The 6,874-nt window shown below is 41.3% G+C and overlaps 1 long non-coding RNA gene across 1 annotated transcript; it reads left to right on the top strand.

Moving 5' to 3' along the window:
* Positions 1–3,523: 3,523 nt before the first annotated feature.
* LOC308326764 lies at positions 3,524–4,608 on the top strand. Its single transcript, XR_013965123.1, has 3 exons — positions 3,524–3,631; positions 3,908–3,968; positions 4,510–4,608. It is a non-coding gene; the product is annotated as an uncharacterized lncRNA (long non-coding RNA).
* The last annotated feature ends 2,266 nt before the right edge of the window (positions 4,609–6,874 follow it).

Genomic DNA, 6,874 nt, shown 5'->3' with positions numbered 1-6,874 from the left:
TATGCACTGTTGTACTAATGTTCTGTTCTTTATTTAGTTCCTGAAATGGCAACATATGGGTCAGGGGTAGCCCAAATTTTTTGATTCTCGTAGAGGTTTTTTTCGATTCTGACGAAAAACCTCTACGAGAATCAAAAAATTTGGGCTAGGTCAGGGGAGTAGAGTCAGCTCTGACGCAGAGGACCATACCAACATAATTGATTGAGAAGGGGGGAATTGGGAATTGTTTAGGGATTCCAGTTGGCTCTAATTGCTATGTGTGTGTGTGTGCACTCATATAAGTGGATCTGACAAACAGTAAATGTAACACGATTCAATCTGTTATGATTAACAAGCCACATTTAAGTATGTTCGATTACAAGAAAATGTCAAGTATTTCGATTATCATCTCTTGTTAAAAATACAAGAACGTGTGCATTTATTTATGCAATGGATTTATTCACTCAATTCTAACCAATATTGTTCTGTACCCACACACAATGGTCAAAATGCATTAAAATTTACGGGCAAATGGTTATTAGGAACAGTAAATGTAACATGATTAAATCTGTTATGATTAACAAGACACATTTACGTTTTTTGTGTACAAGAATATGTCACTTTTTTCGAGAATCATCTCTTGTTAATAATACAAGAACGTGTGCATGTATTTCTCAAATGGACTCATTTACTTAATTCCAACCAATCCAGTAAAACTACCGACCTTCCGATATCAACATCGCTCCGCAAACCGTTCGGCCACCGCTGCCTCTTGGCAGAGAAACAAGAGTAGCAAATACAACTATTTACATGATGTCTTACGTTGCCATTTAGTGCCCTAAACAAACATTAAAGTCCATGGACTAGAAAGAAAGAAAGAAAGAAAGGACCTACATAGGGACATTCTTTGCCACCATGCCAGTCATGAACCAATACAGCCACCCTGTCACAACGACTCACAACGAACCTCAGTGACCACGCAACAACGTACATCAACTAATGTCAATCAGTCTTCTATTGAAAATTAACCATTGGAATTGATGGCTGTTATGTCAAAGCCCAAAAGCTCCATCTCCAACCAAATGGAAATAGCAAATTCACTCATGGGATTATTGAAGTGATCACACACACATACTGTTCCCTGGTACAACAACTGAACTCACATACTGTACAGCAGATACAACACAACAGACCAACTCTAGATTCACATGATGACTATAGCATTCAACCCCAGAGCCAGAACCAGTTCCATTGCCATTTGCCACCCGGTCAACGGGTCCCAAAATGACAGCAATAGCACACCAGCTTGAATCACACGCATTAAAAACACAAGCAGTAGCCAAGAAGCAAAAGACAAAGTTCATACCTTGAGCTGTCGACTCTTCCACTTTCATAAGTTAGTTGTAGTGATGCCAGGGGAAAACTGTGGCTCTCTCTCTCCAGTTCATGATGAGACCTCCAGCAGCTCCTCCAGACTCCAGTCATCTCATCTCCATCCTCCATACATCTGGCTGGCTAGCTGGCCATGCAGTACTTCTCCTCCCAGTATCAATGGCCCCCAACCAGCCTCATTATTCTGGCTGCCTGATCTTCTCACTCAGCCTTGGTCTGGATGTTTCGTACTGTACAAGCATTCTGCTGTAGTGTCGTGGTCAGGGATTTAGAGCATAGGCTCTATAGGGTCCAGCATTCAGGGGTTTAGGCCATAGGCTCTATAGGGTCCAGCATTCACAGCATGTCGTGGTCAGGGGTTTAGGGCATAGGCTCTATAGGGTCCAGCATTCACAGCATGTCGTGGTCAGGGGTTTAGGGCATAGGCTCCATAGAGTCCAGCATTCACAGCATGTCGTGGTCAGGGGTTTAGGGCATAGGCTCCATAGAGTCCAGCATTCACAGCATGTCGTGGTCAGGGGTTTAGGGCATAGGCTCCATAGGGTCCAGCATTCACAGCATGTCGTGGTCAGGGGTTTAGGGCATAGGCTCTATAGGGTCCAGCATTCAGGGGTTTAGGGCATAGGCTCTATAGGGTCCAGCATTCACAGCATGTCGTGGTCAGGGGTTTAGGGCATAGGCTCTAGGGTCCAGCATTCAGGGGTTTAGGGCATAGGGTACAGCATTCACAGCATGTCGTGGTCAGGGATTTAGGGCATAGGCTCCATAGGGTCCAGCATTCACAGCATGTCGTGGTCAGGGGTTTAGGGCATAGGCTCTAGGGTCCAGCATTCAGGGGTTTAGGGCATAGGGTACAGCATTCACAGCATGTCGTGGTCAGGGATTTAGGGCATATAGGCTCTATAGGGTCCAGCATTCACAGCATTTCAGGGCTCTATAGGGTCCAGCATTCACAGCATGTCAGGGCTCTATAGGGTCCAGCATTCACAGCATGTCAGGGCTCTATAGGGTCCAGCATTCACAGCATGTCAGGGGTAAGAAGAAGCTGATCTTGGGGATCTGGGGTCGTCACCCTGGCCCGTGTACCTGTGGAGCAGGTTGAGAGAGAGACCATATAAGCTTTGAGTATAAGTATTGGCTATTTCCCCAAATATAAGCCCACAATGGGGGTTGGATTTTTGTGCTAATTCGCTTATTTCCATCGAAATAAGTAGTAAAGTGTGCCGCTTGGGATACTATTTACATTATGATTTGAGCAATGGAAATAAGCAAATTAGCACAACACCCCAATGCCCTATTTAATTCAATTCAATTCAATTCAATTCATTGGGGGTTTATGGTAGGGGAAATAGCCAATAATGCGCTTTTGCAGAAAATAACACCTGTACCTCTTTGGTGGGGACGTAACAACTACAAAGAAAAGTAAGAAAGCCTTCTAGCATCGAATTATCCTACAGTACCATTTTGTGCGGGAACCCCTTTTGGTGATATAGCATTATGTTATGCTTTAGCTATTAAAAAATAGCAGATCTACAAGCTCATAGCGGCTATGAGCTTGTAGGTCTGCTATTTTTGACGACTGACACAGAAACATAGCTTTTTCAGAAAACTGTTAAAGGACCACTTCGCCACTATTCAACCTAATCTGTGTGTTTTTTATCATTAGCATATATGCTAAAATACCCCGGAGTATTATCATTGGTAGTCTGTAGCTCCGTGGGCGCACTTTCAAAGCTGTCGTCCACTTACGTATTTGTCCCAAAGTGACGTAAGTGGATGACCCTCGGTAGGCTCTCAGAAACTACAAGGGACTGGACAGGTAGGGTTGCCGTAGCTAGCCTAGCCGCGAAGGACACGGTCTCTCGCCTACACAACAACAACGAGTTGTGGCTACTCCACAACAACAAGTCAGTATGGCTACTCCATGGGAGTTTTTGGACGAGATCATTTTAAATACATATTGGCAGAATCTGCGTTAGGGTCGTTATATTATGAACCAGAAATATACGGAGGAAGGAATGCATTGACGAGGACAACACTGCTAGTTGCTGTGGATGGACTGATGCCTGCTGGAGCGACCAAGCTATAGTAGCTAGTAGCTTTCCCTGAACCAGTACGTCGCACACACAAACTTTTCTGCCCAGGAAAAGCCCAGATAGTGTTGACTGTTTTACTGAGAAGTGGGGACATGCGTTCAGGATGCCTCAAACTGGAAGTTGCAACCGAAGCCCGATGGACCAAGAGGGACATTCAGATTTAAGTAAGTGTTCAATGTATTTACAGCTTATATGTGTGTGTGTGTGTGTGTGTGTGTGTGTCGCCACACCGTATTGTTTACATAAGTGTCAGAGGATATAGGCACGGCTTCAGCCTACAACTTTTCGGTCCAAACATCTTCTATTCATTCATTCAATTCAAAACTGTATGTATGGCATGCCATCTGAAGCAATGTACAGTATTAGCCATGGGCTCGTATGTTTCAGGGTTAGCAATGTAAACATTCAAGTGTTATACCTGTGTCCATTCATTCACTTAGGTCAGCCCAGATGGTACTACAGAAGGCTGATGAAGCTGAAGATGTCTTTGATGGACTGATGGTGAGCCATACATACTCAACTCAAACTTCATACATAAAGCACATTACTGTATTTGCTGTATTTAGTTTGACCCCCTAGAAAACTAGAGGGAATATCATTTTCAATAAAGGTTCACATATTTATATATGCTTTTACAAAGACCAGTGGTCAACCAAAGTCCCGTAAATATACTGTCATTTATACTATAGGCCTACTGTGTCTCACACACTGTTTCACTGAATTGTATCTGTAAATCACAACAGATGACAGCGAATTGACTTTTAACCTTTTGTAATATCTCAAAAGAAGAAAAAAAGATAATTATCAAAAGTAAGCAACAAACTATACTATAAAACTGATGACAACATTGTACAAATTACTCAAGCAAAGTGCCTTGCACTGATTCATAATCAAACTATTTGTATAGCACCTTTTATGACATGCAATGCAGCTCAAAGTGCTTTACAGAGCAATGGAGAGAAAAACGCAAGGCATAAAACATTGAAATAGAAGGCAGTCATGTAGGTTGGAAGGTCACAGATTCCGTTGTTTTCTTTGGCAGTATTCTGCAGTCCAGAATTGCAGTAATCGAGCCCAGAAAAAACAAAGGCATGGATCAGTGTTTTTGCATCATCTACTGACTGACAGGCTCTGATTCATGCAATATTTCTAAAGGTAAAAAAAGGCAATCTTGGTAACATGATTGTGTGAATACTTTCTACAAGTCAGGTTGCCAAGTCTGCTTATTATTATCATTGATATTTGATATAGTTGTAGCCTACCTACTAATTTGGTCGGTAATCTTAACAGTCCAATACCCAAGTGTACATCACATGAAACATACTGCACATAGCCTACACACTCAGTCGTCCATTCCAGTAATCATTTAGTGCTTTCACCATTACTGACTCTTGTCTTGTCTCACCACAGCATGTGCGTCTCCTGTCCTGGCCAGAAGCTGCTCCAGCGAGATGTCATCATGCAGAACCACCTGCCTCAGTGACCTCTGACTAATGCACTTGTATGATTGTACATGTAGTTTGTTAGTTTCCAGTTCAACCATAGACCCCTGTTTTTATAGATTTATGTAAATCAGTACTATTAAAAGATAGTTGATTTGATGTCAAGTTTGTTTTATTTTTTCTCATGTAGGCCTATTGTATTTATACATTTTGACCAATTCCTAATACTCTGAGGCTCAAACTGTCAATATTGCATCAAAGGCCACCGTGATACAAATCATTCACATGTCTGTTTATACAAACAAGACCACAATGGAAATAAGTGTGACTTTGTCAGTGAATGTGTTTTATTGTACTGTAACATAAGGTTTAAAAAACAAGGCCACACAGGCAAAGTTTGTCCTCCTACTCAGATTACAAAAATCGGACAGTGTGCAAGAATCCCAGAAGAAAAAGGATCTAATCAATATTGCTATATAAAAATACTCTGTTACAAGTAAAAGTCCAGAATTAAAATTGTACTTGCACAACAATATTGGTAAAGGCTTAGGAGTAGTACATGTCTAATATTTGAAAATGAGATCACATTCTTTTATCAATCCAGATTGTGTTCAATAGCAACATACAAAGTAAATTGTATCTATATAATAAATATACTGTATACTTGGGAGTTCCTTGAAAGCCACTTCTTCATCTCTTGAGTTGAAGACAGCCACCGAGACCTCAGCTCCTGCAACAAATAAAGTATTATGCAATTATGGGCCTCTGACCAATCATGAGACAATATGGTAAACAATAAGGTTTTTTATTTTAGCAAAACATTTGAAAAATAGCAAATGTACAAGCTCGCAGCACGGCACCAACCCAAGTATATCTGCTGTTTTTGAATAGCCAATGCAAATACAGATGCTTTCCCGGTTTTAAATGCTTTTATGTTTGGTTTGTAGTTTGCAGCTTGATATGGAAAAATTTAGCTCTGTTCCATAGCCTTACTCTGAGGCTATGGACCAGAGCTAGGAAAAATGGTGGCGTTTATGTGGAGGGTGTTCCAGTTACAAACAGCAACAAAATATTTATAATGCTGTAAGCATCAGAGACACTCGGTATGTCAAATTAATTTATAGACATCACAACAACAACCACGTGTAACAACAACCATGTATTTTGAAAGGAAATGCATGTGGTCTCCTCCTGTAATGCAATCGCCATTCATTCAGTGTCTGGTGTACTGTACACAGCATTGTAGCTTTAGTTTATTATGACAATAATGACATACCTCTGTTCTGCAACTTCTGCTTCGATGATGATGATGCTCCGCGTCAATTCTTCCATTAGATTGCGGTTGAACTGGAAGATATCTGCGTTGGTGAAATGTTCACTGCACACCCAAAGTGGTTCACACAGCTGGGATTGCATCTGTACTTCATAACGATTTCTAAAAACAAAGCCAGCCAGTGGAATTTCGAGTCCGACGCTGCGCACGTTCGAAATCACTACTATTACGCTACTTACTATCAGAGACTACTAACTACTATACCACCACTACTGCTGTTACTATTACAACCGCTAAATATTAGCTATTATTATTACTTCTATCGCTTTCAAGTCAACTCTAAACAACACGGGAAACTTTCAGCTGACTGGGGGCTGCCTCACTGCCTGTCTGTCTGTCGCGCAATGCACTGTGGGTATTGTAGGAAATGATATTACCGTGCCTCAGCTCATTACATGACTCGTTCTCCGCAGCGGTTTCGCCAAATGTAAATATTTTTATTGTTTTCATGAACGGATATCATACTAAAGCATGACAAAGGCCATACAATAGTGGCGAACCGATCCTTTAAGAAGAATTCAGTTTTATACAAGGATTTGGTCCTGTGACACCCCAAACAAAACATTGTGTCTGTATATATTTATTCTATTTATGTATATATAGGACCCACATGCACACATACAGCACTTAAT

Source organism: Protomyctophum bolini (assembly GCF_963924005.1).
Source record: "Protomyctophum bolini genome assembly, chromosome: 13".
NCBI classification, from domain to species: domain Eukaryota; kingdom Metazoa; phylum Chordata; class Actinopteri; order Myctophiformes; family Myctophidae; genus Protomyctophum; species Protomyctophum bolini.
The sequence above is the reverse complement of the archived record's forward strand: the minus strand, read 5'-3'. Positions and strand labels throughout refer to the sequence as shown.